Raw genomic sequence first — 27896 nt, forward strand, 5'->3', positions numbered from 1 at the left:
CATACCCACCACCCAAAGTCAAATCTTCTTCCATTACCATATATTTCACCCTTATTTCTACTTGGAATTGCTATTAGACCAGAGTGCATCTCAACTGGCACATACTGGCTAAATGACCTTAACTGAGTTAACCGAATTTGCTTCAGCCTCCAAAACTGTGAAGTTACCTCAGTGGGTTTTTGGTTTATTCTTCCATTAACAAATTCTGAAAGATTTCCATGTATCATGTGTTATACTAACTCTAGGAATAATATGGTAAGAAATAAATATTTTTTATTAATTCAAAAAGTGTTTAATCCACAGTGAACAGAAATTGAAACTGAATAAACAGATAAAATTTAGTGACAATAATTTTATGTATTTGGACCTCTTTAACAATTTAAGGAAGCTTGAAAAACTTCCTTGAGAAAAACATTTATATGAATCTATGCAAACATTTATACATACAATTTTAAGAAATTTGTGGGGCATTCCATATCTATTCATGGACTTACTTTGTATCCTTGCAACCCATATTAAAATTTTGGAATTTTACTGGGAAAATATGGAAATAATGTAACTCTTCATTTCGAATGACATAGTAGGGAATATATTGAGACCATAATGCATTAGGTGTAACTGAGTCATAGGATGCAGATGTGGAAAAAAGCACAACATAAAAAGCAGTAGGCAAAATAAATTAAGACCATGTATGTCTTTGTGTGGAAAATTCAGTGTATTAGATTCATTTTTGGGTTACAGTTTTTTAGATTTGTGTCTTGTCCTCTGTGTAGTATTATAAGAAGGACCTGAATCTTCCTTTCATTGTGGAGGGAATTTGCCCTAAGAAAGCCTGGGAGTACCTTGTAGAAGTTTTCTAAACCTTAGGGAGGAAGGTACCATTTTTCCATTAAAGTTATTTCCCTTGTGATTTTTCCCTAGTTTTTCATTCCAAACAAATGCTAAGTTCAAAGAAGAACTTCGTGTAGTATTAGAGTTATTTTAACTGAGAGTCTTCAAAATATTTAAATGAAGCATTTTAACTGGCTTGCAGCTTTTAACTCTTAAATCTTTTCTTCATAAAACAACCAGTGTTTTCATTGCTTTTCCCAAGCCTGAGGCAGGAAAACATAAACTTAATTATGAAATTGGTTTTGGAACTCTAAAGATAAATACAAAACAGATTATATTTTAAATAATAAAAGCAAAATCAAGAATTTACCTTCAGGCAAATTAATAGTTAAATAAATTTTTTGTTTTAAGCTTCTTCAGAATGAATATTTGAAAACCCAAAATTGTTCCATTAAAAAATACAAGGTCAACTTTGTCAAAATAAATTTAATATTGAAAAGAACTTCTCAAATTATATGGCATATTTTAAGTTGCAATTTTTATTTTGAGAACCAGTAACTTTAATTATTTTTAAATAAAAATTAAAGTTATTCTAATTGTTACAATACCTTTATATTGTTCATTCATTTATGTTTGCTCTCTAACTCCAATTACATAAATATACTATGAAACTATAGTTTCTCTTAAGCAAATAAGCACTATTCTTTTAATTTATGTATTAATTCAATAGTTGTAAACATTTCATTGCAATAAACATTTAGAACAAGTTGTTTTTGATGTGAAACTAAATATAAATAGAGAAAAAAGTTATGTTTGACTATTGGAGAATAACAATGTTTAATATTATGAAGCCCTTCACTATGATCTCATAATTTATGCCTAAAAAGTCTTTAATAGCAGTTATTTAAGCTATTTATTCTCATTCTGAATTACTCCATCAGTATGAAAATGTATTTAAATATCCTAATGATTTATTGAGAACATAGAGCATAATCTACATTTAAAAAATTGGCCAAAAGCATACATAACAAAAGCACACATAAATTTTAAAAGTATGAACAGTTATTTCAATATTTATCTTCATATTTGGAATGGAAGACTATAATGATTGAACGATGGAGAGACTGACTTAAATAAGGTAAAACCAACCACTTCTACTGGTCTTAAAATCTACATCTCCCTTTTTAAAGGATTACAGCTTTTGATCCAACAATATTTTATGACAAATTCAACTCTAATTTTAAAAATAAAATTTCTCTGATATATAACCCTTTGATATATAAAGGGACTGAAAAAACTGTGAGACTTTGAATTATAATCAGGTGGGATTCTTGGGGACCTGGGGAGAGATCAATGGTCCTGCTCTGCCTGACCCAGGACATGAACCTCTTTGTCCAGCTAATTCAAGCTGTATAAGCTGCCCGCCTGAGAGTCACTTAGTCACAATCTCAGTTACCATACTGGTCATCAGAGAGAGAGAGAGAGAGAGAGAGAGAGAGAGAGGCCACATTCACATAGCTTTTATTACAGTATATTTTTATAACTGTTCTACTTTATTATTATTTACTGTTAACCATTCAATGTACTTAATTTATTGAGTAAATTTTATCATAGGTGTGTATACATAGGAAAAAGCAGAGTATATATAGGGTTTGGTATTTTCCACATCATGGTTTCAGACATCCACTGAGGGTCTGGAATGTTTCCCCCAGGGGTAAGGAGGAACTACTTATTTTGCAAATGGGAGAGACAGGAGTCATTGGGACTCAGATTGGATGAGGATCCTTTGGGGAACTGTCTAGAGCACATTCTTCTTCAATATTAGATCTGTGAGATCAAAAAGAAAAATTATCTGCCCCACTCATACCCAATTTACAATGATAGGAAATGTATTATATTATAGAATTTCTAACTTCTATAGAAATTCTAGTTCCAAAAGGGAAAAATAGAGACATATTTATAATATTTCCATAGAAATTCTGAAATTCACCTCAACTAATGTTAAACATTCCTGGGTTAAATTTCAGCCTGGGAATATGGGACCTTTTTTCTTTAAATTTCCCCAGTTTGATGTATAGGTTTAGTGTAATTCCAACTATAATCCCAGCAGGCTTTTTCTTAAATAAGTTAACAAGCTGATTCTAAAATGTATATGGAAATAAGAACAATAATAGTAAAACAATATTTTAAAGGAAGTACATATGAGAAAGACTTACAACATATTTTTTAAGACATTATAAATACAGTGTAAAATTTCAGAAAAGACAGATAAATACAGCAATCAGATCCCAGGAATAGACTTATATTAACATGATTAACACATGGGGGCACACATGCTCCCCAAAAGCTTGCTTTTTGTTGAAGAAACATATATTGACAAAGCTCCTGAATCAACTGGATATCCCATTTATAGCTTGGATAGTTTCCGTTTGGAAGATCTAAAATATTTTTCATATGTACCTTTGTGATGAAGTTACACAAATACATACCCCAACAAATTAAGAGGGTAAAGAAGAAAGAAGACAAAAGAGAGGGGCCCTGGAAAGGTCAGGATTATCAAATGTTTCAAAAGCTACTGGGATTAGAGTTCTGATTTGATTATGGTGAAGGAAAACTCATAAAAAAGCTGCCTTATTGAAAAAGATACAGATTATACTTGAGCATTTAGAATACAGGGTTAGGAGGAGAGATTAACTATGTTTGAATATATCAAAGCAAATGAACATATGAGGTAAATATCAACTCTAGAAAAAAACTAAAGAAACATTTTTAATTAAAAAATATAATTACAGTTGCATCATTTGACTCAACAATAAATATTACATGTCCATTTGATTAAAACTCAAGTTAGATGTAGATATGTATTGTATAATATCAAAATTTTATATTAGAGAGTTTTGAGTTCTAAATAATTATGATCTTAGGGAACAAAAATCTCATGTCTGTCTTTCAATTCATTACTATCTAAATTCTTTGTATTGCTTTATTGTTGTGTGGTGCTTCTGACTCCATGATACAATGTTATACATTGTGTTCGATTGCCATGATTGATCACAAACCTCAAACTCATTCACATAATCATTCACATAACCATCCAAGAATTCCAAACTCAATTTCTGAGAGCTTTATGGACAAAATGAGTCAGGACTTTACTGAGCCTCTCAGAAGCATTTAATATGAATATCTATATTTCTTTTTTGCTAAAACTATCTCATCTCTTGATGTTTGTGACTTACAAATAATTACTTGGAAAAATAGATTAACTAAAATGGGAGGATACCAATTTGTTGTGTATTTTAAGGAGATTCACTAATTTCTTAAGAAAGTTCTATTAATATTGCAAATACTGCAGGGAGATATAAAAATGTAGGTTAAACTCAATGAGTGATGATTTAAGCATATTAATATTATCACAGGTACTACATATTTCCCAGATCAATCAATTTGATTGACAGAATTTCAGTCTTTTTGTTGATAGGTTTTCAAATCCTAATTTAAGAAATTACATTGCACACCTGACCTATGTCCTTTATAAAACCCTCATGCTCTCAGTCATAGGTTCAGTTTATGTGCCTAAGGAGAATAATAAATAATGAAATGATGCAACTTCAGTTCATATATCTGATAATCCACTTATGTTTAGAAATAAGACTAACCTATAATCTATTTGGTTATATTCTACCATATATGGACAAATTTGAGGGATTCATGTTATAAAACATATGTGTGCATTCCATTGTACATTTCACAGTCTCAAACATATGAACTGCAAATATGTGCAAATGCAAAAATCACTGCAGTAAATTAGGGCACTAAAGCAATGGAAAGTTATATTTCTCAATAGGTCATTGAGCAAAATATTTGATCCATGCCAAGTACAAAATCTTTTGTTAAGGCTGATTAGATGGCAGATTATAAAAGGTCTTGATAGTGCTAATAAATTAGAGCCAGCTTTCTCAGAAGAAACTGACTGACAATATTTTGTTGCTGAGTTAAATAGAATAAATGTCTCAGAACTTGGCCAGAAGGCTGAGATTAATTAATTATTAAGATGTTCAGGTTAATGTAAATCAGATTTGCCTTTTCTAGCTAAAGAATCAAGATTGACAATGACATTAAATCTTGAATAAAAACTAATTTGCCAGCACTTGCAAGAGCCTGCCCTGAGAAACAAAACAAAACAAAATTGTTAATGGAGTATTTTGTTAATTATCAATATTTTCTTTTGTACTATGTTAATCAGAAATATACCCTTTCAAAGTAGATATTTATATACTGATAATGAAATAAAACACTTTTAAAACTGCTTATTAAAGTTGTGATTACTCTTGCTTTTTCCTTCTATTTTTTAATTTCCATTATAATAACTAAAAACAAATTTCTTGACAGTATTTTAAAATAAGGTTATGCCTGTTCACAAATTTAAACATACTGCAATTCTTGATTAAGGAAAACAATCTATCCTTTTTAACATTTGTAATTAGAGGCACTTAATTTCCAGTGTACCCTCCTACCTTGCTGCTTTGTAAATATATGTATGTTCAAGTTAAATTTTATAAATATCTGATATTTAATGGAACTGAAAAGGAAATATTTTTGTCTTTTTCCCTTTTTTCCTCTTTAACATTTATGTTCCTTTTACATTCTAGATCTATAAATAGCAAGACATTCCATTTATTAATTCACCTAGTCCTTATGCAATGGCATGTAAACAGTGATGAGATATATATGACAGACGAGGAACCCAAGGGGCATAGTTATTTTGTAACTTGCCAAAGGAAACAAGCTTGTTATTCAAAATGATGGCATTTTAGAATGATTGTATAATGTACCAAACCAGAACAACTGAGCCTAATTACTAACTCTAATCATTTTTGTGAGATAAAATGAAATAATACACATAAATAAGTTGACAAGAGCTATTAACATATCATCTGTTTAATATGTGTGATTATATTCCTTATCTGGCTGTTTGTTTAGGTTCTTTCTATTACACCATCACATTGTATATAATGACTTTTTATATATCCAAATGACATTACTGGAAATACATATTTTTTAAAAAGATTTTATTATTTATTTTGGAGAGAGGTTAGGGAGAAGGGAAAGGGAGAGAGAGGGAGAGAAACATTAATGTGTGACTGCCTCTCACATGCCCCTTCTTGAGGACCTGGCCCGAAACCCAGGCGTGTGCCCTGACTGAGAAATGAACCAGCGACCCTTTGGTTGGCAGGCCAGTGCTCAATCCATTGAGCCATGCCAGACAGGGAGTAAATACATATGCAATTAACATAGCAGAGGCTGGACTTCAAGGAGTATGGCAGTTGCTTTACTTGAAGATGATGCTCAGTGAACAGCATCCACCACTGTGTAGGTCAAAGAACATGGCCGAGTGAATGAGTATGTGACACGGACACAATGGGTATTTGAAAATACTAAGTATTCTTAGTATTTTAATATGAATGTTAAAGGTTAGTATTAAAAAAAGTCCTGGTAACTTAGCAGGGGTAGCTACTTACAGTTTACTGGTCAGACTATTAGATTTATAAATATTGATATTATATTTGTTCTGATCATTATATACAGTGAGATGTTCTTGAAAATAAGACAAAGGCTGGGCATTGATTGTATAACCAGGATCACTAGAAAGTAAATATTGTATTATTTCATTTTGTTTTCTTATGGTTAACCCAGAGAAAGCTATGTGGCCTAAATTCTGATTTAGATATAGGTATGAAAAACATGTACACATTTAGCAGAGTTAAAATACTTAACAAAATAATCCTGTGCTGGTATTACTTGTATAGTGAAGCCTAATTTTATAAATAAACCTCTTTCTCAGCCTGATAATCATGATTTTAAAAGCGATGATGCCATTGCAGACAAAAGTAATAATTACCTACATTATTTTAGTTGGTAAAGTTTAAATACAACAATTTATTTGATAGTATTTGAAATGCATTTGAAAATTAAGATAAAATATTTATATATCAATATCATTAACAAACATGTATTTAATAGGTTAATAAATAGTAATATTTGAATAAATGTAGCACTAAACAATGGGGCAGTGTTTAAAGAAATTTTATTTCAATGTTTGATGTGTTTTTGAACCCAACTTCTATTTCCTACATTTAATAAAGCCTTAATAAGTGGCTATTTTTGTTAAAAGTAATTGTTGATATTTTATTTTTTCAGTTTGAATTTTATTTTTTATTGTTGTTCAATTACAGTTGTCCCCATCTCGCCCTCATTATTCTCCTCCGCCCTACCCACCCCCCACCTCCCACATTCAATCCTTCCCCTGCCCCGTTGTTTTTGTCCATGAGTACCTGTCCCTTTGTAATCAGGCACAGCCAGGCCGTTGCTCTTTATTTCCATGTCTCTGGTTCTGTTTTGCTTGCTTGTTTTGTTGATTAGGTTCTGCTTGTAGGTGAGAAAGATCATTGGTCTTTCACCACCTAGCTTATTTCACTTGGCATAATGCTGATTTTTTAAAATAAGGACACATAACACCCCTTTACAGGTGTAGCTTGCTCTGGTACCCCATTGTGTCCGTGTCACATACTCATTCACTCGGCCATGCTCTTTGACCTACACAGTGGTGGATGCTGTTCACTGAACATCGCATCATCTTCAAGTAAAGCAACTGCCATACTCCTTGAAGTCCAGCCTCTGCTATGTTAATTGCCTCCTCTCACGCATCAGAAATCTCTTAGTGGTTTATCTGCTCCTGGATGTGACCTAAAGAAGTATCCTCTTCTCATCTGTTGCTAAGCAATAGAGGTAAACTCTCCTGTTTCTTCTGAAGATACTGTTTATATCTTGTGCCTGAGTCTCACTCATGGACCTCAGTGTGACCCACTGATCTCATCCGAAGAAACTTTGTAAGCCTGGTCATCACTTTCCCCCAGGCTGGTAACCATGGTAGATTTCCATGATGCTGGGTGTTGTCACTGTGAGCCAAGTGCCCGTGCCCCACAAGCAGTTCCACATCTTAGATGCTTTATCTCCTAATTCAGCTTGAAATCTATTACTTCTGCCTTTAAAATATATTGGTTTGTATCTTTGTGCTTTTACAGTTTGTAGGATCTCTTCCACCTACATGTAAATAAAATCCAATCAGTATAGTCTCCCAACCAAAATAATAATAATAATAATAATAATAATAATAATGAAAACAATAATAAAATTTTAGGTTCTACAAAAGTATTTCCTACATAAACCCTTAGTTAACTGCTCAGAAATGAGTTCTTCAATTGACTATTTTACTTGTGTTTGAATTTGTGCGTCCTCATCAGATTGTTAGTTTCTCAAAGATGAGCTTGAGTCTTACAGTATTTCTGTATTCTCTTTTGTCTCTATGTGTTTCAAAGGAGTATCTCAGTTTTTCAAAAATTTTTAAACAATTAAAGTAATGGAATAATTAATACATGCTTTAGGCACATAAGAACAGAATGATTACCAGAAAAATTTATTTAAACAGGTGTTTCCAAAAAAAAAAAAAATCTGTGCTATCTTTCTAAATGCCTTTTTATCAAGAGTTGCAAGGAAATGACAATGGGAAGTATGACTTGGTAAATATGTGAATTCTTCCTTGAAGTATTAGCAGTAGTTTTTAGTTAATTTTCGTTGTCATGAATTTACTGATTTTGCTGGTTATTTCTGGTATTCAGAGAAGAAGGTAGATGTGAATCAATGAAAAAAGAGCATTTTAAGGATGGTTTTTAACTTACATAATTGGGAATTGCAGCCTGAATCTTAAATCCAGAAGTCTTAAGCATTTTATTTTTACCCTACCGATATGACTGTGAGAGAGCTAATAGACTTTAATAGCTGTTCTAAAAGCTGAATATTTTACTTATGCAGTGTTAAAGGTAAAAAGTTTAAGGAAACATGGTTCATAGACTGTCATATTCAAATTATGTGTGTGCATGTTAGTGTGTGTGTGTGTGTGTGTTATGTGAAAAGCAGATGCAAGTTGCCAGGTTAACATAACTGGAAGGCGTTTCCCTGAGATGCCATGATTTCCTGTCTCCTGGGTTACATATTAGGAGATGAAAATGTTTTCTCTTTGAAATGTCTTTGTGGTTTAAAATTCAAGTGACATCAAATGCAAATAGCCTCAAGCAAAGCTACCTTTGATTGTTCCCTTGCCTTGAATGATCTAGTCACTTGGGAAAAGGCAGCTCACATCATAGGAAATATGTTTAAAAATGAAATTTGGAAGAAAAATTAAAAAGAAAACAATGCAGACTTTGTTGCTGAAATAATGATCAACCTACTGACTGTCCTGGAATTAATATTGGCTTGACCAAAAAGTTAAGTTTTTTCTTAGTGATGGCTCTGGTAGTGCTTTGTTGTCTTTGACTTCATTCAAAACAATTTGGTTAGATAGTATTGTGACAGCTGCCATATCAGCATGCATTAAAAAAAAAATCAAAATTGGTGAATTTTTGTGCAGCCATTTTAATATTAAACATGGAAGAAAATATGCAACATATTTGGCATATTATGCTGTATTATATCAAGAAAGGTAAAAACACAACTGAAATGAAAAAAAGGATTTGTGCAGTATATGAAGAAGGTGCTGTAACTGATCAAAAGTGTGAAAGTTGGTTTGTGAAGTTTCTTGGTACTATTGACATTCTGGTTAAATAATCCTTTGCTATGGGGCTGTCTTATGCTTTGGAAGATGTTTAGTAATATTTCTGTCCTTTAGCCAGTAGAAGCCAATAGCAGGAGATAGCCAACATACTCAAAGTATCCAAACCAATAGTTATTGGAGAAAATGAAAAAATGTGTCTTTTAATTTAGAAGAAAAAACATATGGGCATTTTTGCCAACCCAATATTTCATTTTGACTTCCGAATTACATGTTATGTTTAAACACTTTATCAGTTGTCATTGTAGCAATAGTATTATATAAAGTGTAATGTTACATCCCTGGTTGGTAAGGCTCAATGGGTTGAGTGCTGGCCTGGGAATCAAAGGGTTGACAGTTCGATTCCCAGTCTAGAGCACATACCTGGGTTGAGGGCCAGGTCCCCAGTAAGGGCTGCACAAGAGGCAACCACACTTTGAATTTTCTCTCTCTCTCTTTCTCCCTCCCTTCCCTTCTCTAAAAATAAATAAAATCTTTAAAAAAAATAAGGTCTAAAATTATAGAGCATGAAGTCATTTTCTCTGGTCTCAACATTCTGACAGATGACAAAGCTATGACCTGGAAAACATAAGTAATTTTTCACACCACTCATTTCATTAGTCAGATGGACTTCATCAGTTTTAAACTAGTGCTCACACTCCTGCACCATCTTTTCCCAAAGCAAGGTATTGAGAACAAGAATCACAGCAGTGCTCCAAGAACTGCAATTCCTCTTGGGTAATACAAAGAGCTGCTTTCATGTTAAAAGCAGTGAGAAACATAGGAAGCAGGAAAATGTTGAATTGGTTGAACTTGTGATTTCTCAAACTTATCTGACCACCTATCTCATTTTTTTCCTACGTAACATCTGTTAAAATCCAGTAGGTCCTGTTTCTTTCAAATACATTTTGATAAACCTTGGAATATCCCATGCTAAAAGAAAATGAGTCTTGGAAGAAATACCCCAGAAAATGGGCAGTTGATTTTCACTGATAACTAAGAATCTTCTTATGCATCAGTAAAACCTACCTTTGATCATGCAGTATACAGCTTTATTTCTGTGATAGTATCAAGACAGTTTTGGTGGGATCAGTTAGTATTTCTTATAACTCATAACAACATATGGATATATATTTGTGTTTCCTTACTCGAAGTAATTTGTTTATAATTAAGAACCTTTATATACATATACATATACATATAAACGTGTGTATGTGTGTGCACACGTGCCTATTGTGGAATTTTAAATATTTGAGAGAGAGAGAGAGAGAGAGAGAGTTGCACAATGCATGTTCAATGGGGATAGAAAACTTTTTTCTTCATGATGCTAAAAGCAAAATTTCTATTTTGCCTACTCTTACTGAGAATATAGCTTTTGGGGCTTCTCATTAATGTTGATGTTTTATAGCATCTGCCTACACACTTTGCAGTTGCATGTAGAACACAAATTGAATCTATTCATTTGCACAACTCTTATTAAGTACTAGCCTGGGGAAAGTACTCTAGTGGCCTGTCAAGCAATTGCTCTGTGACAAACAGCTGAATCATTTTACTTTGTCTTAGATGAGCCATTTTCACTTGCATAATCTGCCTCATTTGCTGCTGTCAATTCATCTATGATACTTTCGAGGAGTTCTAACTCCTCATACAAATTTTTATATTATTTAAACCTCTGTTTCTCATAATTATATACATCATAATACATCAGTAATATGATTTTAATTAAAATAAAATGTATTCTGTATGGTTAATATTTCTTAATATGAACCCAAATAGGTGTTAGACAGTATCTCAGTCAAAAATGTACATTTGTTATTTATATCTCCTTAATCAGAAAATTATAAACATAATTCAAAGGATATAAACAAATTAAAATGATAAGTTATTGAATATTAAAGCTAAAATGGGTTCTGAGAGATCCATGGCTTTATTAAATCAATCACATCTAATAGAGGAGAAAATAAAAAATTGCAACATACTGTGATATGCACTAGAAAAAGCTTACAGCCTAATCATTAGGAGACTTCAAAAGAAACACATATCACCCATGTGAAAACATGGAAGCTTTCCTGAGCTGTGGAGATGGGAGAAGAGAAGAGATGCACTTTTAGTCCTGAAAGGTCAATCAAGATTAGCCTGGTAAAAACATTTCACTCACAAGTACAGTCTAGTCAAAGCTCTTGCCAAGGTGATAGTCTGTGTTGAGTGAAGTTTAAATGCCCAAATTTCTAGAGTAAGTAATCAAGAAGTTAAGGAAAGTAGATATGCTTGAATGGATCTAGTATGAGTGTGGTATGTATACTATGATAAATAATACAACAATGTATGTTGCATCATATAATGCATACATAAAGAAGGCAGTACAATGCCTGGTAGGCCTTTTCAAGTTCCAGAGAGAACATACTCTGCATCTAAGGATAATGTCTCAGTGGTATGTATGCAAGGTCAGAGTGCATCCCAGAGTAGCAAAAGGTTCTGCAGAAGATCTGGGCTGCAATGCAAGCAGTCTTGCCACTTGGATCATTGAAATCAGCACAGCCTATGATGGGAGAGGTACCAGTGGGAAAATTTGACATATAGTTTGTGACCAGTGAATGAGTGAATTACAACTCTTTCTCTTGTCTCGCTGAAGCAAGGTGATGTCATCTGCAGTGCAGAATAATATGCCTGTTGACAAACAACTCCTGACTTGCAAATGAACTCTAATAGAGCTGGAGTTTCTGGTCTCAGGACACCAAAACCCAGAATTGCCTATCATGAGTAGCTTCTTCTTAGATCCACAAAGTCATTGATTCAGATGGCCAAAGCAACAATCTATTACACGGTGGGACTGTGACATCAGGGATTAAGCACTAGCAACTTCTGTGGTCGGACAGACCAGACCCACAAAACCAACAAATGACTTTCCAGGTCACATGAGATCTGTATGAAGGATATTGTAAAATCATTAAGTATGAAACACAGCACGAGCTTAATTTTAAAATAAGACTCTTCAATATTTAGATGCAAATTGAAAATGAATGACAGATGTATTAGACTTGTGCCAATGAGTGGCCTTGAAAGACAGTAGTGAGGGAAAATCTCTATCAAGAGAACTCTGAACAGTCACCTGTGGATAAAGATATGGCTTGATATTAAAGATATAGTGTCAAGTCACTTGATAACAAAGATATGGCTTTTGTGTGGATAAAGATATGGCTTGAGATTAAATACACATATGAGTAGTGGGAAATGGCCTGATCGGCTGATTCAGGGCATAGAAGGAAAAGATTGGAAGGTAGCAGACAAGGACAATTGAGTTACATGCATGTGGATGGACATAAGGGAGTAAGAAGAAAAAGTCTGAATATCTTTGCATCACATGCTACTACCCCCCAGAGAGCTCTCACACTTGGCAGAAGCACTAAGAAATTAGACAAAATGGTCCTCTAGTTATATCAGCCAGCCCAGAGCTAGCTCATTGGACTGATGAACATGATAGAAAATATGAAGGCTAAATATAGTCCCAAAAACTCATATACCCTCTTACCAAGGCTCAGGAAGTGCTGACATTGTCAATTTTCCAAACTGCCAATGACCAAGTCAAAAACAGCACACAATGTATAGCAATTTCTTCAGTAGTTATGTGTCCACTTGATAGTAAGCTAATTACATTGGGATACTTCCACTTTAGAAGGGCCAGCAATTTATTCTTATAGTAGTAGGCATACATTCTTTGCAAGATGTTACCATTTTTACATGTAGGTAAGATAATTTAAAGATAATTTTCAACAGGGTGATGGGGTTTTAGGGAAGCCAAGAGAGGTAAGTAAGAATTTACACGTTTGTGTTTGCATCTCATCTTGCATTTGTTTTCTATTCATCCCTACTTTTTGTTCCATTCTTCAGTATAACATGAATTCCTTCTTCTAATATAATTTTTCAGGGATGAAAGAAGCCTTGATCATTTTACTTCCATGAAGGATTTGCCAGTTTTTGAAAATTTAATTAGATTGTATTTTAGCTCTTTGAGGAGATATTTTTAAACCATAACTTTTAGCTTGTCACATACATTTTGGTTGTTAGAATGAAAGTAATGGTCCCTTGTGATTTTTCTCTATCCGAATGAGAAATGGAACTGACATATGCTTACTGAACCTATAAAAATGTTAAATACACCCACCAAACACACTTTGTGTAATATATAGTCTCTTTTTTGATGTTTCAAATTCATTTGATATTAAATATAATTTTACATTATTTTCAGGTATACAGCATAGTGATTAGATACTTATATTATTTATAAAGTGTTCTCCCGGATAAATCTGGTACCTTGGTACCATACATAGTTTTTACAGTGTTATTGACTATGTGCTATACTTCACATTCCTGGCACTATTTTGTAACTTCCAACCTGTACTTTTTGATCCCTTCACCTTTATCATCCTCAACCTCCCTGTCTCCTGACAACCATTCATTTAATCTCTGTATCAATGAGTCTGTTTCTGTTTTGTTTGTTCATTTATTTTATTATTTAGATTTCCACATATAAGTGAAATAATAGGGTATTTAATTTTTTCCTGTCTGACATATTTCACTTAGCATAATACCCTCTAGGTCCATCTGTGATGTGACAAATAGTAAGATTTAATACTTTTTATGGCTGAGTAATATTCCAATGTGTACACACACACACACACACACACACACACTCTTTACCCAAAAGTCTGTTGATGGGCATTTAGGTTGCTTCCATATCTTGGCTATTGTAAATAGCGTTGCAGTGAACATGGGGTGTATATATCTTTTCAAATTAGTGTTTCAGATGTGGAATTGTTGCGTTGCTTTGTGATTCTATTTTTAGTATTTTAAGGAACCTCCATACTATTTTCTGTAGTAACTACACTTGGCATTCCCACTAACAATGCAGGAGGGTTCCCTTTTCTCCACATCTTCACTAACACTTGTTTATTGTTTTCTTAATGATAGCTATTCTGACAGTTGTGAGGTGGTATCTCATTGTTTATAATTTGCATTTCTCAGGACCAATTGTTCTATGCCATTATTATTATTTTCATTGATGCTGTTTATAATGTATGTCTATGTTCAGATTCTTTTTTTTCAGATTCTTTTGAATTGAGGTGAGTTGGGAAAAAGATACCACTAAATAGGTGGTTAATTATTATTTTATTAAATACACATTGTTATATTCAGCATTAGAATAAATTAAGGTTTTTCTTTTGTATTTATTAGCAATGCTAATATATTAGCTTTTTGTCACTATGCTAATGCTGAAAAATAGAAAAAAATCACAAATTTGGAAGCATAACAATAAGCATGCATTTAACAGGTATTTGGGATTTAGCTGAATGACACTCTACATCTTGGCTTGGTTCATTCATTTGTGCAAAGGTGTTAGCTGCATTTTGACTGATCTGGTGTTATTCTGGCTGCTATTTAATCCACATCCATGCTCAGATTTTGTAAGCTGTTTCAAAAACATCCTTCTAGGCATTTAGTTTTCCCCAGTTAAGGCTCCAGTAGTTATGCATTGGGTTTGTTGGCTATATATCCGCAGTATTCTTTATTTGCAAACCTTTTTCAACTTCACCTTATTTTCGCACTTATATTATAGAAGTATTGAAGAGTACAGTCCATTATTCTGTAAGATGACTTTAAATATTTTTATTTTTTCCTATTTTATCTGTGATTAGATTTAGCTTATGCATCTTTGACAGGGACACCACAGAACAGTGGTGAAGCTCATGTTGATCACTTGGATGAAGTATGTACACCAGGAATCTCCTATGTACATCTACTATTTTGCTCTCTGTAATTTATTAATAAGTTGTGGTGAAATGCTTTGAGCTCATGTAAATAATTGATTCCCATGGAATTCTTTTTAAACCAAAATTAGCAAACCAATCTGTTCAAAAACATATGGTCAAAGAAGAAGCCAAATATTGGATACAGTAGCAAGTCTGCTGCTCTTGTAATGGAAGTAATGGAAGCTCATGCTACTGGGAATTACTAAAAACTTAAGAAGTCTTGCTGAAATTATCAGTCCAAAGATTGGGATTTTAGAATATTTATATCTTGGCTCACATACCAAAATGGTTGACAGTACTTTTAATAGTGTTAATTTTGGGCTGTGGCTCTCCTGGGCTGAGCTCATAGAGAGAAGCAGAAATATATGAAATCTGAAGTATATAAAATCTGAAAGTATATAAAATCAGAAATATATAAAGTCTGAAGTAGGCACAAAAGGAACATACTGTAAGCATGCACAGATACAGATGAAATCAGAACTAGGCCAAAGAGATGTGATACGTGATATCAAAAGCATCTGCTGTGTAGTTCATGGCAGAAAAGAACACCAGATTTCTCACATTATCATCATATTTTTATAAATATCATAACACTTTTTTATTGCATAGGGCCACCACTTTTGTAAAAGTCAGAGATTAAGGTGTGTTATTAAGTTTAGTATAACTAATTGAAAGGGCAAAATCTCTTTTGAAGAGCAGGGCTAGTCACAGTAGCCTTTTTCATTTTCAGTTTCTTTCAGAGAATAAAACATGTTTCTCTCTGCACACATTGTGCACATTCACTCATACTGGGTTGAGGACAGGATGCTAATTTTATCTCTATAGTATAATTACATCCTTTCTCTGAAAGAAGGAAAGCATCCTAATCACCAAATATATTAGAATTCCCAAGCACCATTAAAGACCCATTCGTATTAGTGATTATGATGTAGGGATGCTAATTGACCTGCTTCAGTTGTTTATACCAACAATACTGAGGTGCATGGGTATACATATGAATAATTTGAATAGTAGGATTCACCACAATTTAGTATTGACCAGGAATACAGGTCTCAGATTGAAAAGGACAAGAGGTTGCAAAGAAAGTGACACTAGAGAGTGCCAGATACTGTTGATATTAGAATGGCAGTCCATAAGGTCTTATGTGGAGGGAAGACAGGATTGCTGAAGATGATGGAGAGAGAGCAAAAGCACATTTATGTTTTTCTAAGTTGCAGTGATAACTGTTATAACAGAAGCAGAGCCAGAAACTATTAGCAGGGTCAGGGGGACAGTGGGGATCGGGGAAAAGGATAAAAGGGGAGAATTTACTTTTTATTTTACATAATCATGTGCATGCTTTACCTTTATAGTTATACATCTTGCACATCTTTCCAGGTGTAACTCAAATGTTACCAGCCTGTAGATATAATTGAGATCACATTTATACTTATGCCCAAATTGTACTGGTTCTGAGTCTCTATTTGCCCATTTGGAAACTTAGCCCAGTTTTTTCTGGGCACTCCCAAAAGTATCCCTCTCACATGACCATAACAAACACTTTCAGCTCCAGCCACCATGATCTCTTTACTGTGTTCTCTTTCCTGTTTCTTGGCATTTGATGTATTTTTTGCACATCGTTATTATTTCCTGATCTTCACAAAATCTTCAGGTACTTATTGTCTCCCACTCAAAACCTTCAACTCAAAAGTCAAACTTCAAATTTAGAGAAGACAAAGAGGTAGAGGAACAGGCTAAACAGCATCAGGAAGAAACAGCCTAACACAATCAAGGAGGGCGACAGCCAGTAGGACACCTGGCTTAGCCTCTTCAATCTGTCTGTAGTGTGGCTGTGTTACATTCAAATCGAGACGTACGGGACAAAAGCAGATGCCGGGGGGTCCTAGGTTCATAGGGCATTTTGAGGTCACTTGGAAATTTGAAGCTCATCTAGTTATTTTATTGCATGAAAACTGGATACATCTAACATGGAAAGGTAGACTGTTGAGTAAAAAAGCAAGTATAGTGTGATCTCACTTAGCAAACACACACAGAAAAAGATATAAAAGAATATACACTAAAAATTGATAGTGGCTGTCTCTTGTTAGAGGAATATTTTTTTGTAAATTCATGTTTGTTTTTATTTTCTAATTTGTTACATATATGCCACTTTTGTAATAATAAAAGCCTATAAATTTCCTCTTGAAAAAAAAGAAAGTAACACGGTCAATATTTGGAGAATCTTAGTAAAAATGTATCAAATTATTAGAGAAAATATAGGAGTTATATATTTGAGTTTTAGTGAACTCTGTTCACTTGCCATGTAGAACACCAAAATTTCTGAGACCCTACCCCTGCCACTCCCCACTCCTTACCTCTTTCTCTAGATGCGCTTTCTCAGTTTCCTCCTCTAGCTCATATATCATTAGTGATAGCTGGGTGTGTATACACAACTGCTTATGAGGCATTAGCTTAATGAGCCAGTTCAAAATATGGTCCAAGAACTTTTATCCGTAACTTTTTTCTCTGCATTAGTTCCTGTTATTCATGAAAAAACCAATATTCATCCAGTAACCCAAGTCAGGGTCACGTTCATTGGCATTGTCACAGCTTATGGTCAACTTTGTCGCAGCTGTTCTGGGTGAAATAGTACAACTTCGTGGATGAGGACACACAATCTATAGCTAACTTCATGGATGAGAACATGCAGTCCATAGCCAGGCTTCATGCTTTTTCTAAATACATGAACTTGGGCTATTTATGGAATCACTCTGTTGACTTAATCTCACATTTTCTGAATTGTGATTGAAGTAGAACCAACACAGATGGGTTTTGTGCAGATTTAATAAATTAAGACATTTAAATCTTACATTTACTGTTTAATCCATTGTGTGTTGATTTTTTAATATGGTGTAAGAGAAGGATCCATGTTCATTATTTCATATGTAAATATCCAGTTTTCCTAACACTATTTATTGAATAGCCCATCCTTTCCCAGTGCTGAACCTAGAGGACATTGCACTAAGTGACATAAGCCAGACACAGGAAGACAAATACTGTGTGATCTCAATTATATATGGAGTCACGATAGTCAAACTTGCAGAAGCCAGAAACAGAATGGTGATTCCCAGAACCTGAGGGAAGGGACAAATGTTGAAATGTTGGTTAAAGGGTACAAAGTTTCAATTATAAAAGATGAATAAGTTCTAGAGGTCTAATGTACAACAACGTGGCAATAGTTAATGATACTCAATTCTATTTTTGAAATTAGCAAGGAGGGTATATCTTTAAAAAAAACTAAAAGATTATGGTGACTGAATGACTTGATAGATATGTTAATTGGCTTGGTTTTGGTGATTATCTTATATTGAATATATATATATCAAACTATCAATTGGAACATATCAAATAATTATTATTTATCAGTTGTACCTCAATAAAGCTTGGGGAAGAAACCCTATATAATAACATGCCATTTGAGAGAGTAGCCTGGTATCGAAGCCATCACACAATATACAGGTTAAAAAAAAAGTAAGATTGCATCCTGACTCGGTCTAGAATCAGTGACGACCCACTAGCAATTCATTGAAGCTCTTTGAGGATTACTGTTGTTATCTGAAACATGAATGGGTTATCTAACAGAATTGACATCATTTTCAGAACTGTCACTAAATTTATGAATCCCTATGTAATAAATTAAATAGCTTGTAGCTACTATACTGAACTCTGATAAGCAAAACAGCCCCAACATTGTAGAACTGACCTGATGTTTACAGGTGTATATAAGTATGACTCAGTGTTATTAAAAACAGGCTTGATGTTCACAGCTAGACCATGTTCTTGTCCTGGTGAATGTGGACAATATTATACTGACATTGGGCCAGCTTGAATGGATGACAAAGTGATACAAAACAAAGTCAGTGTGCAAGCCATAAAATATCAAACTTTCCTTTCTCTCCGATAAATACGGAGAGAAATACGTAACAATGGCCTCTTACCTAGTTTGCCCTTCCTAAAACTAAGATTTATTGAGGTAATCATAAAATGTTCCCACTTCCTGGCAGAATTCAATCATAAGCAAAGCCTGACTTCCTTGGACCTTCCCAAGAATTATCCAATCAAATGTCAAATCTTCTAATAGATCTCGCTAACACCCTCTTACTGACCAAATAGCTCCCTATGCCATGTGTTTTTTGCTTGTTTGTTTTTTTAAGCAAAAGAAATAAAGCCAACTTGTTTATAGGTATGTTGCCAGTAGTATTTCTCTGGATATCTTAACAACTAACAATTATCTAATTTAAAAAAAAGAAAGAAAACCCTGATGCTTTACAATGAGTGCTATTTGAAATCCAAATTGATGGTTATACAAATACTTCTCTAACATCCCTTTTATTCATGAGATTAATAGCAATCTGATATGTTTACAATGTTCTACATTTACATCTATTTCTCCTTAAAGCTTTAATTTATGGTGCTTTATGAAACAGATGTTTTGTTAGTATATTTATGAAAGTTTTTATATGTTTTAAGTCAAATCACAATTAGATTTTCATCCATAGACCACATTGATTATTTTAACAAAAAATCTATATTACATCAATTCATTTCAGGAAAAAATGTGATAATAGTTTACTTAGCTTATAATTATAAATTTAATTCTATTGATCTTGAAATGTCTGAAACATGATTTTTCTTTGACTTCTTTGCAAAGTTGTAAATAAGAAATTACATTTCTTTAATTCTGAATTAACTATTTGTAAACAACTTCAATTTTTAGACAGTAAAACGTATAAGTCTGTGGTTGCATTATTTCATTACAGAAAAGCTGACTGTGTCAGGATGTTTCTAACTGATACACTCCAGTGTGACTTTTATGTTAATTATTTAAAATGTAAGATGCCTTTTGCTCATATTGACAAAATTAAATTTGACCAATTTTCTCTTTGTTCATGGCTGACTAAAGATACAACAAAGATAATTGTGTGCATCCTCAATAGAGGTCATCATTGCATCTTTAAAATTTAATTATTAATATATATGGGAATATTTTGACATTTTTCTTTAAATAACCAGTTTCACAATTCCTTTGTTGCATAAATAAAAAATATTTTTTAGGAACTATGGAGTAGAAATTAGAGAATCATTAGTTCTATAAACAAAGCACATATGTGAGATATATATACTATATTTGGTCATGTTGATTTGCTTTTGGCATGAAAATTCATCAACTTTTTCTTGAGTCTGTATCTTAAGGAAAGATAAAGCAAAACAATGACAAGCAAAGTCCTTCTAAGAAGTTTATTTCTCACTTAAACTAAAAAGTTTAAAAAGTGACACAAAGATAACTAAGCTAGTAACTGACACATTTGAAACTAAAAATAAAATGTATAATTATATATATATTAACAGAAAAATTATTTAGTAGTAACAGATGGAACTAAAGGGAAGGAAGGTCAAAGTAACAGCAGATGAAGGGTCGTGATGAGTATACCCGGCAAATTTCCTATAGTGGACATAAACAAAGAATAGAAAACCCAGGCATGAGTAATTCCATGTTTGATAGGAAACAAAAAGCTCAGTTAATGAATAAGACATGGTTCCATTTAGTGCTTAAGAATCAGATGATGTAATCCACCTTCTCAGATTACTGAATAAAATATATTTTAATAAATATAATATATTTATATTTTATTTGATGATCTCACATCAGTATGAAAATAAAAGTCATAAAACATGTCATATTAATAATAAAAATGTCAGTATGGAAACTAGACATATAGGATTTATATGCTTACATTTATTATTTAACTTAAATCTTTCTTGTACTCTAAATATTTTTTATTTCCTTAATAGTTTGTCTCAGTTACTTGTCATGCCCATGATAAGTAGTAATCATTTGTAATATCATATTATACCCTTACTACAAATATTACAATGTATTTATCCAATTTGGCTGCAATTTAGATTTTACAAGTATTTCAGATTCATCATATATTTTGAAATGAATTTCTTTTGTCTCAAAAACTGATTCCTAGAAAAGGATTTTGACACATAAAGAAACATTAATTAACCCTAAATAGTCTTAGCACTCGAGAAAGAACAAAGTTGATGGTATCACGCTAGTGATATCAAACCATACAGGGCCATAGTAGTCAAGACAGCATAGTACTGGCATGAAAACAGGCATATAAATCAATGGAACAGAACTGAGACCCAAGAAATAAACCCAAACCTTTACAGTCATTAATATTTGACAAAGGAAGTAAGTGCATACAACAGGGTAAAGACAATTTATTCAATAAATGGTGTTGGGATTTTGGTCAGACATATGCCAAAAAACAAAAACAAAAACAAAACTAAACCACCTTCTTACACCATACAAAAGAATAAACTCAAAATGGATTAGAGACTTCAATGTAAATCATGAAACTATAAAAATTCTAGAAGAAAACATAGTAAAACCTCAACATTTCTAATAGCAATATTTTTTCAGACATGTTTCCTTGAGTAAAGGAAACAAATGAAAAAACAAATGAAATTATATCACACTGAAAAGCTTTTGCAGAGCAAAGGAAACCATTAAAAAAGTGAAAATGTAGCCCACTGAGTGGGAGAATATATTTGCCAACGATATATCAGATAAAGGGTTTATATGCAAAATTTATAAAGAATGTATACAATTCAACACAAAGGAAACACACAATCTAATTTTTTTTTAAAATGAAGGAAGGAGCTCATAGATCCTTCTGCAAAGAGGATACAGATGGCCCATAGGCATACAAAAAAATGTTCAACATCATAAATCATGAGAGCGATGCAAATTAAAATACAATGAGATGTTATATCACACCTGTCAGAATAGCTATCATCAATAAATCAACAAATAGCAAGCCCTGGAGATGTGGAGAAAAGAGAACCTTTGTACATTTAATGGGAATGTAGACTGGTACAGCCATTGTGGAAAACATAATGAGGTTTCCTCAACAATTAAAAATTAAACCTATGATCCAGACATTCTACTTCTGGGAATATATCTGAAGAAACCTGAAACACTAATTTGAAAGAATACATCCACCCCCATGTTTGTTGCACCATTATTTACAATAGCCTAGAGTTGGAAACACTCCAAATACCCATCAGTGGATAACAAAACTGGGGTAAATTTACACAATGGAATACTACTCAGCTGTAAAAAAGAAGGAAATCTTACCATTTGCGACAGCATGGATAGACCTGGAGTGTATTATGCTAAGTAAAATAAGCCAGTCAGAGAAAAACAAATTGCATTTGGTGTCACTTATATGCGGAATCTAATGAACAAAATAAACGAACAAACAAAATAGAAATAGAAGTATAGTACATGGAACAGACTGACAACTGTCAGAGGGAAAAGATTGGGGGAGGCTGAGTGAAAAAGGTGAAGGGATTAAGCCGAAAGTAAATACATAAATAAAAGAGCCAGACAATAGCATAGTGATTGCCAGAGGGGAAAGGGGATGGGAGGAGGTGGAAGAAGGCAAAGGAGCAATAAATGGTAGTGGGAAGGACTTGACTTCAGGGTGGTATATGCATGATGCAGTATGCAGATGATGTGTTATTGACTTGTATACTTGAAACGTATGCAGTTTTAAAACCAATGTTACCCCAATAAATTCAATAAAAAAGAAAATGTTAATGTAGATTAATATTTAAGTAAGGAGAATCCATACCATTTTTTTAGGAACTATTTTAAAAGGATACAAAATAGTCAAAGGGATATAAAGTACAGCACAGGGAATATAGTCAATTTTATTGAAATAACTATGTATGGTGCCAGGTGGGTCGTGGAAATATCAGGGGACACACTTTGTATAATATATGATTGTCTAACTACTATGCACATACCTGAAACTAATAAAAATTAATATTGAATGTAAACTGTAATTGAAAAAAATTAAAAACATTCTAAACCAAGGGATACTTAGAAAAAATAAAGATTAAATTTCAAGCAGTAACTTGGGCTTATGTCTAGTGGAAACTCTTTAGACTAGGCTTAATTCTTGAGCTATTCTCCTCTGTCATGTATTACAGTTTCTAGTTACAGTTCTCTCCCCATGTCTGTACCTCTCTTCCTTATTTGGTACAGATACACCAGAGACAATATTTGCTGTCCCTTAGTGTCTTTCCTGTCTTTGACTTTGATTGCTGAACTCATTTTTTTCTCTGCTCCTGAACCTACCTTTGAATTCATCACTTGGAACCCTAAATTCAAATTCTTAAGAAAAATTTGGTTGGTTTCTTCCAGAATTTTGGCAAGGTCTCCTTTAAAATATATATACACTAGATATATTGAGAGTAACCCAGTTTTGTGTAACTATTCTAATGACGAGATTACAAACTGGGCAGGGACAAACCCACAATGTAATTACTCTATAATGTAGTGAGTTTTATCAATTAAAACTGAATTTCCTGGATATTTGATAGTTACTTAGTTTAAGAATTTGTGTATTTTCTATATGATCTCACCTATAAGTGGAACCTAACCAACAATACAAAGATGCAAGGAAAATAAGACCAGCAACACTGAAAGGAAAAGAAACCAACAGAGACAAGAGGGAAGGGGGGTGGGGGGCGGGGAAAAGGAAAGGAAGGGGAAAGTCAAGGAACATATAGCAAGGACTCAGGGACAAAACCAAAGGGGAAGAGCTGAGGGAGGGAGGGAGGGAGGGGGCAAGGGAAAGTGGTGGGGGGTAGGCAGAGACAAATGTATTTGAAAAAAAAAATAAATAAATAAAAATGTGGGAAAAAAAGTTTTTTAAAAAGCCTACACAAAATAAACTTGTAAAATAAAACAAAAACAATAACAAAACAAAAAAAGAATTTGTGTATTTTGAGATATAAATGGTAAAACTTTTTATGTGAATTGGCTGTTTTTCATATATTTTAGAAAATAGTTTTTGTTTATATTTTCATTTATGTATTTCCATCCATACACAATATATGTGTATATATATTTTTCCTTTATAGCTGCATTGTGAGTCTCATTTAATCTCTCATTTTTAAACATTTGGTCTAGATTATTTTTAAAAATATGTATAAAGAAATCTATTTGCATTATATTAAGTGAATGTTTATTTTAAAATTATTTTAATAAAGTTGTTCATTTTCTAATCGTTTCAATACAGAGGCAATTCAGTTAGGAGAAGAATTAATTGTCTAGTGGTGCATAATAAATAACCACAAACTTAGTGGCTTAAAACTATATATATAGTTTTAATATATATAGTTTATATATTTATATAATGTGTATATATAGTTTATGTATTTATATAATGTAAATTATACATATAAATATATAAATGTTTATATATAAACTATATATACACACATATATATATTCTCAGTCTGTTGTTCAGGACCTCAGATGTCGCATGGGTGCATGAGGATCTCACAAGACTAAAACTGAGTTGTCAGTCCAGACTGGGGTCTCTTCTGAAGACTTGACTGAAGACCTTTGAGCTCACAAAGTTCTTTTAAGAATTCAATTTATGAAAGCTTTTCAAACAAAAGTTTGCCTTTATTTTTTTCCTTTCATAGAAAGAGTTTACTGGCAAGATAGAATTCAGGACTTTTGGTAACTGAACCACAGAAGAGGCCTTTCATCATACTTGCTGTATTCTATTGGTTAAAAATAAGTCACTACTGGAACTGAACAACAGTAATAAAAATAAATAAATTTTCAAAAGTCAGTCACTAAATAATCTCACATTCAAGGAGAGGGTATTAGACAGGGGGATGACAGCAGAGGATCATTGATAGGCCATCTTAGAATACTGCCCACCACAGATAAAATTAAAAACAATGCTAAGCTGGTCACGATATTTTACACATTACAAGTTGATACAGAGCTATTGCTATGTTAATTTTAGTGCCGTGCTAGTAGCAGATGGTTCCAATGTTCTAAGTTAAGAAGGGTATTTATTTAAAACTTTTTATTATTAAAGCTTCTTATACTCATGAAGAAAATATTTGTAAGTCATATATCTAATAAGGGTTTAATGTCCAGAACATAAAAAGACTTTCTATAATTGAACAACAAAAAAACACAAAAACTGAAATTAAAAAAGAGGCAAAGGAATTCAGAAAACAGTTCTCCAAAGACAGACAAATGGCCAATAAAATGACAATATTTCTAAGCACTTAATTTGAGTTTTCAGCTTTATTGAGACATTATGAAGTAATCACTACAGGTAAGCTAATTAACATATCCATTGTCTCTCATGGTTACCATAGTGCCAAATAGTCTAAGGAAATTTTATGTCTATAGAGAGCACACAGATATTGTAATTTTCTTTAACTAACACAGAAGTGCCTTTTTGTAAAGTCATAAAAATTTATCTAGAAAATTTGGCATAAGACATTGTTGCATAGATTTTTTAGAAGATATTTCAGATGTTTAAAATAATGGTAAAACTGAAGATAAGTCGAAAGAGAATTTTAATTTTGTCTTCTTCAAAATGTACTCTGCTTGTAAGAATGCTTGCCAATGTAAGTTAGAATATTATAAATTTACAGAAATATTTTCATAATTATTTTTTACAAATGCTACTCTTGACCATTAAATCAATTATACCTTAGTTCAGTGACCTGCAATATTCACCTTTGTAACCTCCCTCCCAAGCAAAAAATCTGCCACACATTAGGTATTCAAAGATTTCACTTGAATAAAACAGGCTAATTCTTCCCTCTGGAATTTCTGAATACTATCTTTTTATTTGTCTTTAAAATAGCAGAAAAATATTTTCTTCCTCTTTATTCACCATTCAGCCAATACCTATTGGATGTTTTTGACATACTGGACAGAAAGGAAGCACTGGGCATATAGAAAAAAACAAGAAAAAAATAATCCCTGTCCCATGGAACATTTTTATACTCAGTCAAATGTATTGTGATTTCTTAATCCTGAAACACTGTTAATGATTTGATGTTCATCAAGTTAATTATAGATTTTGGCAAACAACCACTTACATGCATACTGTTTGCAAAATGCGTTCTTTCAGAACAGTAAAGTGAAAAAAACCATTGGATTTTGTTAAATTCAGAGAATTTATTATGTACCATATTTATATAAACCACATTAAAAAATAGTCTCCATAATATGATGGATATAAGAAAAAAATAACTATGAGCAATCCCACATAACTGAAGTCAAATGTCAATGGAAAGAGAAATGGTTACTAAAGATAAATTACAGGTCATTAACTTCTATTTTATTAAATAACACAAATAAAAACATGGAACACTAAATATATTTGTAAGTATATATAAAAATAAAACTATTCAAGAAAGTTTTCTTGTTGATTCCACATTTGTTGCTGTAAGCAGCTACCATTAGAATGACAAACATATATAAGAATTTGGAGTCAAAACATGAAGATGTGAAATGGAAGTGGTTATTTTTATACTAGGCTGAAATTAGTGCAGTTGTTTTAGCTAGAAGCATTTTTTCCCTACCATTATGACATTTTGACAAATTACCAATGAAAATGGCTCAATTAGCTATACAAAGTGTGACTCAATGCATTTATGTTGTAAAAATGTGTTATATAAAGTACATAGATACTTCAGGAAGATATTAAAGGAATTTTAAGATGTAATTGTCTGGTGCTTAAACTATTCAGTGAAGTTGTCATACCTGCTCTGGAGCAGAGCCGTTGTAGAACATTCCAACTATTACTTTCAATTTAGACCATCAGCTTCGGTCCATTTACCGAGCGGTAAAACCAGAGCAATCGATTCTTCTGAATGTCTGCCAGTTTATACCCATAGTTTATCCAGACCATGTGCATTCAGCTGAGTGTTATTTTTGGACTTCAACAAGAATTGCTCTACCATCAACTAAATAAGCATATATTTAGAATGAAGTTCACAATTTGAAGGACTGAAATTGCTTACCCAGGTAACAAGTGACCCTTCAGTAAATTACAGATAGAATGTTATTTTAATAAAGACCAGTGAGGTATGTAACACCTCATAACAAGGTTATTTGCCAGTTTTGTATTACATTCATACAAGCATTTTTTGTGAGTGTGAAGGATATATTGACAGTAACAAATACTGTCACAAGTTCCTGTCACTTCATGATCCATCGATTAAAACTATGTTATATTTCTACATAGTACATGTGCACACTAAATTATTATTATCTTTGTATCTTGTTAGGTAATTATAGTAATCTGTGGACTATTTTACAAATTGGTTGAAAGGGGAAGCTTAAAATAATATTGATCTCTAATATAATTTAAATAATGTATGAGTATACCATAGTAGTTATTTTTCTTTTAGAAATATTATCTTAAAAAATTACATCATTTCAGACTAATTCAAGTGGGTTAAACATTTTTATTCTAATGATATGACAGTTTAGCTGATACTATATATGTATATTTAAAATATATACGTGTATATATATGCACACACACATTTACACTAGTGTATATGTGTATATATTTATTAAACAAAGGGAGGATCAGAGTAAAATAAAAATGTAAGACTAAAGCAACTTATTTATAGCCTATTAACTATTAGTCACTGGACTTTATAATTTATTTATTTTTAGAATATTCTCATGATTTAATAGTAACATTTTATATATT

This window comes from Pteronotus mesoamericanus, unplaced genomic scaffold (genome assembly GCF_021234165.1).
Source record: "Pteronotus mesoamericanus isolate MK-2021 breed Mesoamerican mustached bat unplaced genomic scaffold, CSHL_Meso_final contig_50, whole genome shotgun sequence".
Taxonomy (NCBI): Eukaryota; Metazoa; Chordata; class Mammalia; order Chiroptera; family Mormoopidae; genus Pteronotus; species Pteronotus mesoamericanus.